At 47.2% G+C, this 13,858-nt stretch overlaps 1 protein-coding gene across 5 annotated transcripts in view; it reads left to right on the forward strand.

The window, feature by feature from the left end:
• The window catches only part of Rox8 (TIA1 cytotoxic granule associated RNA binding protein Rox8), a 230,505-nt gene that overhangs the window by 101,964 nt on the left and 114,683 nt on the right, over window positions 1-13,858 (forward strand). The window lies entirely within an intron of this gene.

The following is a 13,858-nucleotide window of genomic DNA, read 5'->3' on the forward strand; positions in this document are numbered from 1 at the left end:
TCTTTTGTAAATTGTTTTTAGTATTCTTTTTTTCCAAGCACTGTTGAAATTTGGAACAACCTAGCTGGTTCCTTGCGGGAAAATAATGGAGTTTTTGAAAGAATTGTCTAACCACATTTTGTAATTACGTTTCAAATTCATTGTATGTTGTTTTGATCTAGTGTCTGGTGTATCCACTCCTGCTATGTCTCATGTATCGAGACAGCAGTATCTAAATAAATAAAGTGTTCTGTGGGTCTATGCCACTTGACCAAAAAGCAGATGCAGCGGCGAATCCACCGTTCTGTCTTGGCTCGGTACCGCCGTCTGTCGGGCTCCGTTTCACTCACCGACGGCAGCAAAGGGTGGCGTATGCAACGTCACCACCCCTCCGGTTGGGCGGCTGGAAGGTTGAATTGCGGCAAAGGTATTCGGACCCTTAGAATGCAGTTTTCTCGTAAACTAAGTCTTGGCACGAAACAAGCGTTGCGAGGTTTCTGGAATGGGATTTGAACAGTCCACGTCGACTTAGTAGTTGCCTTTAGTGTCCCTTTAAGAATAAACCAACCTTCTCATAAACGTTGCCTTCAGCATTATCGAGGCTGTTATCAACAGTTCTCAAAATTTTCAACACCACTGGGGCGCGCAACTGCCCAAAATAACGCGCCTCCCTTTGGCGCCTCCATAGAATGCTGCGGCCAGTCCGCGGGAGCCCAGGAGGAAAAGCGTGCCGTGCACAGCTGGTGGATAATCGAGGAGGAAAGCGCCACTAAAACCCCTTGATAATTGGAAAGTAGCGACCCTCTCCTCCCCGTGGCGCTTTCCTCTTTGATTCTCCTCGGCTGCGCACAGCACGCTTTTTCACCTGAGCTCCCGTGGACGCGCCGCCGCATTCTATCGAGGCGTGTTCTTTTGGGCAGTTGCGCGCCCCATTGGTGTTAAAAATTTTGAGACATGCTCATAACATCGATCATGCTGAAGGCAACGCCTATGAAGAGGTTGGTTTTTTTCTTAAAGAGACACTAAAGCGAAACAATAAATCAGTTTAGACTAATGAAGCATTGTTTGAGAACCCTGCAGGCAGTCATTTCAAAAAAATAGTTTGATTATTAGGTTAGGAAATGAAGGTCCAAGTATCAGTATTTTAATTTCGCGCCGAAACCCCAGCGTCGGTACGTCAGCGTGACGTCAGGGATTCCAAAGCATGTTTTCGCATTTGGGCCGCGTTGGCTGAGTAAAGGTTTCCGAAACTTGCCATGTTTAATATTTGGTTCCTTTAGAACACAATGTAGTCAATCTGTACCGCTATATGTAATTAGTAGGCCCTAAAAGAAGCCATCAAAATCCCAAGACGTCACAGCCACCAGGTGCGGGAACTTAAGTAGGCGGCGCCACCCGTATTTCGTTTTTGCACTTTTTCTGGCTTACCAAACGTCTTATCGTTGTAAGAGGGATGTTTTTTGGTGTTGTAGAAGGGTAATTTACTGATGCAGAAGAAATCGTTTTTCACTTTAGTGTCCCTTTAAAGCCGTATGAACGGGGCATACTGATGTAAAAGGGGCTTTGAGGCGTGTTCTATACTCAGGACAATTTTTCTGCCACATGATGAGATGCTTTACTTTGTGCGTCTGATCTAGTATTGCTTGAGGCATATCCCTTTGTGTGGGGCTTATTAAGTGAAAGCTTTAGATCTGTTTCAAGGTCATGTTGTGAGCTACAGAAAATATTACATGACCGAAGGAAGGCCGGAAGCCAACCAAAGCATGTGTAGTCGTGTATAAGAGATGATTAATGATTAGCAAAGGTAATTAATGATGGATTAGGGTGAATGAAGAAGGATTAGGGTGTATTAAAGAGGATTGAAGTGTATTAAGGAGGATTAGGGTGGAATAGTGAATGAAGGAGGATTAGGGTTGATTAAAGTCGACGAAGATAGATTAGGGTGGAGTGAAGGACGATTAGGATGGATTAAGGACTTGGGAGGATTAGGATAGATTAAGGTCGATAAAGGTACATTAAGGCCGATTAAGGTGCACAAAGGTTTAGTGTGGAATAAGGTTTAATACAATAGTCTCTGCAGCCTTAATCTACCATAATCCTTGTTCATGCAGCTTAATACTCCCTAATCCACCCTAATTGGTCTCAGTACTCCTTCATCAACTCTAATTCACATTATACCAGCCTAATCCACTTTAATGCTCCTTCATCCACCTCAATCCTCTTTCATACACCTCAATCCTCTTTCATACACCTTAATCCTCATTCATGCACCGTAATCCACCATAATCGTGCTTAATACACCCTAATCCACTTCAGTACTCTAATCCACTTCCATCAACCCTAATCCGTCGTAATCCTCCTTTATCAACCCTAATACACCTTAATCTACCCTATTCGACCTTAATTCTCCCTCATCCACCTTGTTCATGCACCCTAATCCACTATAATCGGTCTTAGTACTCCATCAACACTAATTCACCTCAATCCGCTTAATACTCCGATCCTCCCTAATCCACTCTAATTCAATCATTAACTTGGCTAATCATTCTCTTTATACAAGGGTGGACATGCTTTAGGTCGCCTCTGGCCTTCCATGGGTCACGTGAGATTTTCTGTTCACAACGCTACCTTAAAACAGATCTGAAGGCTTTCGCCTTCAAACTTAAAAGAAAAACACGCAATGTGACTAGCTACCGCTCATCACCTGCAATGCCACGGCTATACAGGGTCTGTTCTGAAAGTAGTAGGACTCATTTTTTTTTTTTTAATTCATGAGATTTTTTTGTACTATTCATGAGAATAGTACAAACGATTAAAATTTTTAAAAGTAGCACCCTTCCGCATCTACACACTGCTGCCAACGAGTTTTCCAGTTTTTCCAGGAACGCCTGGACCGGAATGCCGTTTAGCTCCCTCGTCACGGCCTGTTGAACCGCCTCTACCGATCCGTGATGCTTCCCCTTGAGCGTCGATTTTATTCTCGGGAATAGAAAAAAATCTGACGGGGCCAAGTCGGGGCTGTAGGGGTGCTGGGCAAGATATTCCACTACGCGGAATGCTGTGTGGCTCGGCGCATTGTCATGGTGCAGCCGCCAATCGCTGGCGATGGCTGGGTGGACACGAACAATGCGTTTTCGCATTCTTTTGAGGACTTCCACGTAAAAAACTGCATTAATTGTTTGTCCGGGTGCTACGAACTCTTTGTGGATGACTCCATGTCGATCGAAAAAGCAAATGAGCATAGACTTTCGCTTGGATTTGCTCATTCGTGCTTTCTTGGGGCGTGGGGAAGCAGGGCTGTGCCGTTATGAGTTCTGCCGCTTGCACTCCGGGTCGTAATCAAACACCCACGTCTTGTCACCGGTCACTACATTGTACAAAAAGTCGGGGTTCTCATTCACATGAAGAAGGTCCTGGCAAATCGCTTTCCGGTTGGCCTTTTGCTCCTCTGACAACACTTGCGGCCCGAACTTCGCGCGCACTTTCCTCATGGCTAAGTTTTCGGTCACGATCTCAAAAACTTGAGTTTGAGGAATGCTCAAGTCATCAGCAATCATTCTGATACTCATCCTATGATTACTGTTCAGTAAATTTTTCACTCGCGACAAAATTTCGTTGGTCTTTCTGGTCGAAGGGCGTCCGGAGCGGTAGTCTTCCACTATTTCCCTACCTCTCGGAACAGCTTGTGCCACTCAAAAACACCTGATCTACCCATGGCAGCATCACCGTAGGCCTGCTTAATCATGTCGTGAGTCTCGTTGCCCGTTTTACCAAGCTTTACACAAAATTTGGTCGCGTATCGCGGGTCCAGTAAACGGTCCACGATTCTCCGTGACGAGGAATTTCGACAGTGGTTCACGGTACAAGCGACCTGCTCTCTTCAACGGCCGAGCTGATTTTTCCCAGCGTTCCCAATATCTCCTTTCACTGATCCTAGCGCGCAGACCGACTCGTCTGTCTGCCCGTTCGTCCAGGAAAAAGCCAGTCCTACTTTCAGAACAGACCCTGTACTTGCCACTAATTTTTTCAGGGCTTGCATTCATTGTATCTGACGCACAGATTGACGTAAGCTAGAAATGATCGCTCCTATACAAGCCGCTGTTTCAGTTTTCAGCAAAACAGGCAACGGATCGTAACAATCGCGAAAAGTGCGATCGAGAGGCTCTATTTTCGCACATAGTAGTTCACAGCGGAAAACAGAATCTATAGTGCTGCGTCTCCGACTGAATGGGGCTCCTGCTTTGCCTATGGGGCGCTGCGAAAATGGTGCTAAAAAGCGTCCTCTGTCCTGAATTGGGTAGTACCAAGCTCGGTCGTCTGCTTCGGAAAGCACGTTTACAATATGGACCCGCCACTTTCGGTTGCGTTGTACCGCGCCTTGCAGCTAAATCGGGCGCCGAAGATTTTTTCAGGGGTGGCACACTGCGTAAAGGCAAGAAATTATGCAACGCCGAATACGTGTACGCCGTTCAAGAAATGAGCGGCGAAGTTTTAGCGCGGTGTCAATCGCAAGTGAAGCGAGTCGCGTACGAAGTTGAACTCAGGTGAGGTTTGCACGCTGCTATATTCAGGCGCACAAACGCGAGGAAATGCTTGCTATAAATGAATTCACAGCAACGATAAGCAGACATGTCTACGGAACTGCCCGAGCGCACGATCGTACGCGCCGCGACGGCAGCGGTCTTTTGACATGCCGTGAAACGGCGGACCTCCTGCAATCTTTGTTGACTGCATGCCGCTAAACAAGTAGTTAGGCCTGCGTTGTAGTAGCGGCCATCTGTCCCTTTTAGTAACTGGTAATAACTGATGCAATGCATATGAGCTCGCACGTACGTGCGAATCGCGCAGCGCGAGCTCGTGCGCTGCTCGCTTGGTGTAGCTTTTAATGACAGCGCTCGAACATCGATGTGCTGTAATCAATACTACCTTGCTGCGCTGCCTCAACGTGCTGGCTTGAGGTCAAGGATGAGCACATCGCGGCCTGTGCTGCTCGTAGTGGGGTAGGGAATTGTCACCGAATCAGCCCCACCATTAGTGGTCATTTGTGCACGCCTGGTCACTTCACCACTTTGCACCGGTCGAATTGTTAATTGTCGCTGTGGCCGGGTCTTGAATCGTGAATCACCAGCCATGCCTGCTGCTATGTCGGTCTGCCATTTAATACTGATTATCTGAAGTGAGATGTTGGACTTAACCTGTAAATTATATACTGCATCTCTCATTTTTGCTACTTGCTGTGTTGTGAATTCCCTAGACATGGTCTCTAAATTATGCTATGCACCTCCATTTTCACTGTTTGCTGTGTTGCGCATTCCCTTGACATGATCTGTGAATTATGCTATGCATCTTACTTTTTGCTGCTTGCTGTGTTGTGCATTCCCAACTTATTTGTGCTTGCCACGGTACACTTTTCGCTTCTTTTGCTGCTTGGTGTGGCACAGCTGCCTATGTAGAGACGTACTAAGCAACTTGTGTTGTAAAAAGCATGAATTCTGATTCTACGCGTGCACATGCGGCTGTTCACTGCATACATGCATTTCAGCTTTCGCCTCAGCGTGCCATAATCTAGCAACGTAGATAATCAAGCAAAAGCTTCAAGACGGGCGAAGCAGTCAGCGTGGCGCGAAGTTTCGCTTACCCAGCGCGATGAACTGCAGTTGTCCAGCGCGCCCGACTCTCCGCTTCCTGAGGCCTTGAAGCAAAACGGTAGAATCTGATGTTCTGAATCTTATGTCACGACGCAGCAGCAACGACGGTGACGTGTTTCGATGTTGAGCTAAAGGCACGTTCACCCCGAAGGCGGAGCGGACAAGCGGATCCGGCCAAGCGGCCGCCGATTTTCCGCTTTGCGGAAAATACGCGGCCGCTAGGCCAGATCGCGCACGGACTGAATTTTTCCGCGCGGACAATTTGGCCGCTTTGGCCGCAGCCAATCAGAACCCCACACGGCGGAAGCGCTGGTGAACGAATGTAAACGAATGTCTTTCTCTGGGCTTTTCGCTTGTGTTCTTGAAAAGCGTCAAAACGGCAAGTTGGGCCAGTTGGTTGGGATCTATAGTAAGGTTTGTTACAGTGCAACACAAGACAAGGACAAAAGAAGGTATAAAACGACGACACGGCCGTGTTGTCGCTTTATACCTTCTTTTGTCCTTGTCTTGTGTTGCGCTGTAACAAATCTTGAAAAGCGACTATACAAGTGGCGAGTAACATGCCAACGATCTCGTCTTCTTCGTCTGAGCTAATCATTTTGCAGAAGTAGATAGCGGACGGGAGTGCGCCAACCCACGACGAAAAAAAAGAATATCGAAAGTGCGCGTACAAACCCAAAGTGCCGCGAGATGGCGGCACGTCCCGGAAATTGCTAAAGATATTGCGAGATGCCCCGCCTTCCCCGCGGCGCGGGCGCTCGCCGATTTGAAGATCCGCTTGTCCGCTTAGACGCTCCGCTTTCGGTGTGAATGTGCTTTAATACCCGTGTCACACGGGCGTTTGGAAGGCCTTCCAACCGATGGTCAATTGAGTCAAAGGTCAAGTTCGAGCTGCTACACGGGCGGTTTCGAAGGCCGCCGAGTCAATAGTCTATCGAGTCAACGGAGCACCCTACAACTCTATCGAAATCTCGATGGCCTTTGAGCTACGGAAGCGGAAACAGCGCGAACATGCCCTCTCGTACACAGTGTGATCGTACTCACAGTTAGAAAGAACAAATCAAACCAGATGCTCTAAAAATACTATATATGAGTGTTATTCATTATTCAATAAAGTGTTTTTGCCACTTGACATGTAGCGAACACACACCAAAACGGCAGCCGCATCGAGCGGCGCAAACGTTGCCTCAGTTTCGCTACTCAGCAACTTAAAAACTAAACATATATGTATGGCAATGTATAAACAATTTTTTTTAAATGTATAAACAAACATAAAAGAAATTATAGTGCTTTTAAATGGTTTTAATGTGGTTTGACTTTTCGTGACATGAAAACGAAAATAAAGATTCGCAGCGCCACACAATTTTGCGAGAAACGCCTGAACCACTCAACGACCTTTCAAAAGTGCCGTGTAGCAGCGCGACAACTCCTTTGAGCCGATAGAGTTGTGGCATTTCAAAGGCCGTTGACTGGAAGGCCTTCCAAATGTGCCCGTGTGACACAGGTATTAGTCTCTCCGGATAGGCGTCGCCGATTCTTTCTGCTTCCAGCATTACGTCCCACGGCACACAGAGAATCCGTTTTCGTTAAAGGGACACTAAAGGCAAATATTAAGTCAAGCTGAAGTGATAGATTAGTCCTCGAGAATCTCTAAGACGTCAATATTATCGCGAACAGAGCCTTAATTATCGAGAAATTGGGGTAAATGCAGGACATTAGACTCCCCCGGAGCATTCAAGTACTTGTATGATGACGAAAGCACTCCTCAGTTAAATTCTGTCACTAATACTCCACCACTCGTTGCACAAAACATCCTTGCATTGTATTATAAGACGAAATAAAATGCTTCTTCAGTTCTATTTCACTTTTAGAAAAAAATAACTAATCGAAATAACCCTGACAACGACGCGGGCGGTCGAAAGGTTTCGTTTTCGTGGTTCAGTAGTTATCGCGTAGTGCTGCGCGGGATTTGCTGGCTCGCGAAACTCGCACAAACTGCAAGTAGCAGAGAATGCAACTTCCATGTGATGTCGCCGGATGCCCGAACGGTCTACGCCACTTAACCAAAGAGCAGCTGCAGCGGCGAATCCGCCACTCTGTCTTTAGTGTTCCTGTATATGCTGGGACCATATAGAGAGCTATCTGTCTTGGCTCGGTACCGCCCTCTGTCGGGCGCCGCTTACTCACCGACGGCAGTAAAGGGCGGTGATGGCGTATGCAACGTCACCACTCCTCCGGCTGGGTGGCGGGAGATTTGAATTGCGATAAAGGTATACGGACCTTTCATATGCAATGTTCTCGTAAAATAATGGCGTTTTTCGCTGGTCGATTCGCAGCAGGATTTCTTGCTCCGCGGCAACGAATCCGAATTTCAGTGGTCGATCTGGTGCGGTTCGCGCGTTCCACTGGTCGTTTCGGATTAACTCGCTCCGCGCCGGATCGCTCTCACTTGCTTCACCGCCGAGGCGCGGATTCGGGCGGAAATAGCACGCGTCACTTCCGTCTTCAAGCGAAATCGGTACCCGGTTGGTACGCACAACATTCTGTTGCTTCGCAAAATGGCTGCGTTCGGTGCTGCTGCAGCGCTCGCGTTTAGCGATGAGAGCTCGGACGAGAGCGAATACTAAGTGACGCGGGTGCTGTACGAAGCCTATGCACGTTGTCCATGCACAATACTTGCGGGCGCGACTTGGAAATGAGGGACTATGCGACTGCTGCGGTCAAATTACACACGGGAGACGGCGAGTTTGGTCGCCGTGGAAACCAGCGTTTATAAGCTTTATAAACGCTTTATAGACCGTTTTTTCGTAGGCGCCGCCATATTGTGAATGCAGTGGCGCCGCCTATGAGCAGCGCCATACTGGCTTAGGTGAAAGCGGTCTTTTGCATGGCAGGTATACGCTCGGCGGCAGGTTCTGGCGCTTGTTTTCGCGGTCGTGCGGTTTGTTTAGTATGGCGCGCATATTCTACGTGGTAAACGGTTCTGTGAGACGTGCTGAAGTGGTTTAAGGCGTCATGGCCGGAATTTCTGCTGGCGTTGAGGTGGACGGAACACGCAGCGCGATGTGTGCGCGCATATTTGAGCCTACAATCAACCTCGGAGATCAATTGTGTATTCCTGAATGCTCCAATCATTAATGTGACCTTATTGCAGTATTATCCTCTATTTATAAGCTGCGGTTTAGGAGCCATTAAACATACGCGACGATCGTAACAGCGTGGGTACCGTTCTGCTACGATAGGAGCTGTGATGTTATACTTTGACAAGCGTTCAAACTGTTCGCTGCAGGTTACATTGCGTGGCTACTTGGTTTGATGGATGAGGTTTCCGCCCCTGAATAAAATAGTTTTGGCAAGTAATAGCAGCATACCTTACAGTCTGAATTAAGCTTGTCCAGCAAATGGACTGTTTACGAACTGCGCGAGCGTCCTAAGCAGTGGTAGGTGCTGGATTACATATATATCTTTGTTCTATATACCGCATGGTCCAAGCATACGGCATCAGCGGTTATATATTTATAAACGTTGTGCGGCGTGACTATGCGAGGTCCTATTGCGGCGTTAGCCGGTGTTCTGTTGCTTTTTCGAGAAAGATGATGATAACGGAATTATTTTTTCGGTTGTGTTCGTTCCGTTCTCTACGACGAACTCACACGTATTACGGAAATTTCGTCCTCAGAAATAGGCATCGCATTCTTTTTATGCGATCCCTCTCATATGTTATAGCTGTATGCAGGCCAAAAAGGCAATGCTGAAGCGCGCAGCTTACATATGTATCGTGCTGGTTCACCAACCGCAGTGATCGCTGTGTTGAGCAGCGCCATCGGCCTCATGCAGGAAGGCTAGCGTAGACATATGGTAATTTGAAGACTACTAGACTTGAAATGCGCGAGAACGATGCCGGTGCATGACAAATATTTGATAGCGCCGGCCGCTTTGATGTTTCGTGGTTGCCTTAGGTTGGCCGTGCACGAGCATGCGCTCTTATGCTTTATGTTTTACTCCCTACTCCAAGCGATTCGATAATGAGCAGATTTACGATTTCATGCTGCTAATACAGAGACACCGGTTTTCTATGTTGAATTAAAACCGATATAAGCAAAATAGTTCACAACACATACACACACCGCGACTGATAATGTGCGTACACCGCGGATGGTAAAACGCGTCACATTTTTGCGCCCCCAAGAGATATTCCCGCCTACTGTAGTTACCGACGCACCGAAAGGCTTCCCTGACGACCTTATATGAACGGACATGGCGTAGATTTCACAAAGTACGATCTAAAACATTCCAAAATCGTTCCGCAGCACGCGACAGCAATACTTTCAAGCAGCGCCGCGCCGGATCGCCCAAGCCAGAGAGGAGGAAAGGCTCTCCGCGCGCCCTATCCTCCTCGCCCGATGAAACGGTCTATAAACGGTGTTGGAAACGTACAGAGCGGAAGTCGGGCATGGTTTCCGGAACCGGTTTGTGCGACGTGTATGCAGACTTCCTGTGTGATCCCCCACGGAGCGTTTTTGCGCTCCGCTGGCCGATTCGGATTTATGAAACCCGAGCGCTCGCTCGAGGATTTCGGCGGCCGCTCCAGATCGACCAGTGAAAAACGGCATAAGTCTTTTCTTCGCACGAAACAAGCGTTGCGATGTTTCTGGAATGGTATTTAAACATTCTACGTCGACTTAGTGTCCTTTAGTGTCCCTTTAAACTATAGACTGCGGCCAGTTTGCAGCGTGGTCTGTGAGAAGTGACGAGCCTTTTCGCACTCGCAACAGGGCAGAAAAAAGTGCGAATCGACGCAAAACTCTGGCTGGAAACGTGCTTCGCCAGAGCCAGGGCGCAATACTACCCAAGCTGGTACTACCCAAATAACGTTTCTCGCCGCCACTATACTTCACACTCCAGCGCAAGACTCCCATAACAACATTTGGCGACGTACAAGGTGATGGAGCCGCCGCAGAATATTAAGCATACTGAGGACAACCGCATTTTTATGCAACGTACAAATTACCGCAACAAAAAAACGCTGGTGAGCAGGCCGGAAGAATGAAAAGAATGCAGCATTACAGGATGCTTTGCTACGCGCAATAAGACGTATCACCTCGCAAACAACGCTGTTCTTTGTTCTTTCGGCCAATGTTATGCAGCCGCTACTTCCTGCGCAAGCCGTCACGCTTTCCTAGTGGTATCATAAGTACGGCATAACCATCTTCAGGCTTCTTGCTGCAGTTATATGCGCAACAGCACGGCATAGCGCTAGCACATAGAGCAGGAAACACAGCGTACAACGTTCGCTACGCCGAGCTAAAGCGCCGAGCCAGCCGAACTGAGGAGAAAAATGGCGCGAACGAAAAAGAAAAACATAAGCAAAACGCAAGATCCGCGCGTTTCGAGACCAATCGTCGTGCAAAAGAAAAAAAAAAAACGGGGGAAAATTTCGTTCCCGCAGGGTTGGACGCGCAAGGGGTAAGCAGGAGGCGAGGAGGTCGCGCGGCGGCAACGGCAGAGCTCAAAGATTGGCGGTACTTTCAAATAATGAAGGGAATTTGAGCTGCGCGCGCTCCTGGCGCCATCTCTCGCGCACGGCGCGAGCCTTGCTCTCCTCGCTGCTCCTCCAATGCCAACCCTGTGCGGCGGCAATCGGAGCGCCGGCTCGGTGGCGGCTGATCTCGAGGATGTGCTGCTGTCCAAGCCGAAACGTAGTCGTTCGCCACTGCGTTTACAAGTGGGCGGAACGGAGCAGCTGCTGCCGCGATAGCGCGCCACGTGTTGCATTAGGGGTGAGGGCATCGCCGCGATGCCACGTCACTAGCGCGCCTCGACGGAGCAGATAAGGCACGGAGCAAGGAAACTCAGGAGAGGCCCTGACGTCACTCTTTGTGAAGCTAAAGCGAAGCCGGAAGTTGGCGTTGCTCCGCCTATCGGGCCAGCCCTCCTCTCTTGTTTACATTTCTCGCGAAACCACTCCGCGCTGCGTGCAACCGTGCTGCTCGGACCCGTGCGCTCCGCAGCAATACTAAACAATCGTTAGCATGATTCCGCCAGAGAGGGCAAAATTTCCTGCAAGTATTCCTTCATCCACAGCCATTGCTGTGGCGCGGTACATTGCGTACAGCGTTGCATGCACGTTCATTTCACGAACTTTAGTTCCTCCTGTCCCACCTGGCCACAGCAACATCCGGTAGAGCACGGTCCAGATAACGCAGCGCAACTTCGCGCGGCTTGAACACAAATATTAATCGCACGACCAGTCCCACAAAGATAGCAGTTAGATTATAATAAGGCAGAAAATGAGAGTATAATTGACTACGTTGATATAGCTTTGGACAATTTCTCAAGCGGACCATCATGATTGCGTGAACACCTGTGGTTAAAACTGAAAAAGTCGATTGAGCATTGCGAATCAAACTTCAGCCCAACAAGGTATCAAAGGATTAAATGCAAAACCCCGTGGGTAACACGTTCAATAATTCACCTGAAAAGAAGATTGCGTAGAAAGGGCTAACAAAAGCAATACACGGGAGGTGCTCACATTATCGTGTCAACTGAAGATGGAAATTAAGACAGTGAGGGAGTAAATTTTTTTCCGAAACATTAGCAAACTTTTTGAAAACTGAACCCCAAAAGTTCTGGCGCTATTTGGCGGAGCCAAAAAACCGCACCAAGAAATCGGAAGTTGCGGGAGTAGTCGTTGAGGATGAACACAATATAGCTAATTCTTTCAACGAATATTTCCAATCTGTTTTCACGAGATCAACTGCAGTAAGAATGCCTGAAACAACTTTTAATTCTTTGATGCCTGACATAGCAGTAACTGAGGATAGCGTGCTAAACCTGCTTTTACAGGTTGACTCGAAAAAGTCGCCCGGTCCAGACAGTATCTCAAATGTATTTTTAAAACGTTATGCGCAACAAATATCCCCTTTCCTACACCACTTCTTGTCGAGTCACTAAAAACTACCACGCTTCCTACTGACTGGCTTCACGCAAAGGTAATCCCTATTCACAGAGAAGGAAATAAAAGCTGGTTGATAACTACAGACCCATATCTCTTACAAGTGCTTGCTGCAAGCTTATGGAGCACATTCTTAATAAATCGATTTGAGTTATTTGGAAGCAAATAACTTATTAAATCCTATGCAACACGGTTTCCGGAAAGGACTATCGACAGTAACTCGGTTACTAGAAATAACACGACTTCACGAAAGTAATAAATAGCAGAGAACAAGTTGGCAGTATATTTACTGATTTTTCTAAGGCTTATGACCATGTCGTACACTGCCAATTAATTGACAAGTTAAAGCTCATGGGCATTCGACGGTAATAGCATAGATAGAAGCTTACCTATTAAACCGCACACAATATGTCATGATAAATAATAGTGAATCAGAGAACCTCGAAGTGGTTTCCGGTGTGCCACAGGGATCTGTGCTTGGACCATTATTATTCCTCATATATATTAATGATATCAGCTCTTGTGTCGATGACTGGGTGAAAATCAGTCTTTTCGGTGACGATTGCGTGATTTACACAGTTGTGCAGTGACCAGATGATAAACTGAAACTGAACATGTCATTAAATACCATTGCTCTGTGGTGCAAGAAGTGAGGCATGAAAATAAATGTATCGAAAACTAAATGTATGAGTGTCAGTCATAAAAAATTGCAACTGAGGTTTAACTACACATTAAATGGGTCCGAGCCCAAACAGACAGACACCGTTAAATATCTAGGATTAACACTTACACGTAATTGGAAATGGGATGTGCATATTAATAATACTTGTGCAAAAGCTTTTAAAACACTTGGATTTTTACGAAGGAAATTAGCCATGACACCTGCTGAAGTAAAGTTGAACGCCTACAAAACCTTAGTCAGACCCATCTTAGAGTATGGTAGCATAGTATGGAACCCGCGTCAACAGTACTTAGCAGATAGGCGAGAAAGGCTGCAAAATAGAGCATTACGGTTTATAAGTAAGTATTCTCGGTAAGAAAGCGTCAGTGCCCTTAGAAAGCAAGCAGGCATTCCCAATCTTTCCAGTCGGCGTTGCGTTGCCGCCATGAAGTTCCTTTTCATGCTCTATCATGGGTCTGTGAATATCAACAAAGATCAGTACCTGCAGCCACCACATCGCCACGAATAAATCACTATAAGCATTTTAGACCATACGTCACCCGTTGCAATACATTTCTCTTTTTTTTCGTCGTCCATCGAGTTATGGAATTCTTT

Source organism: Dermacentor andersoni, chromosome 1, assembly GCF_023375885.2.
Source record: "Dermacentor andersoni chromosome 1, qqDerAnde1_hic_scaffold, whole genome shotgun sequence".
Classification (NCBI taxonomy): domain Eukaryota; kingdom Metazoa; phylum Arthropoda; class Arachnida; order Ixodida; family Ixodidae; genus Dermacentor; species Dermacentor andersoni.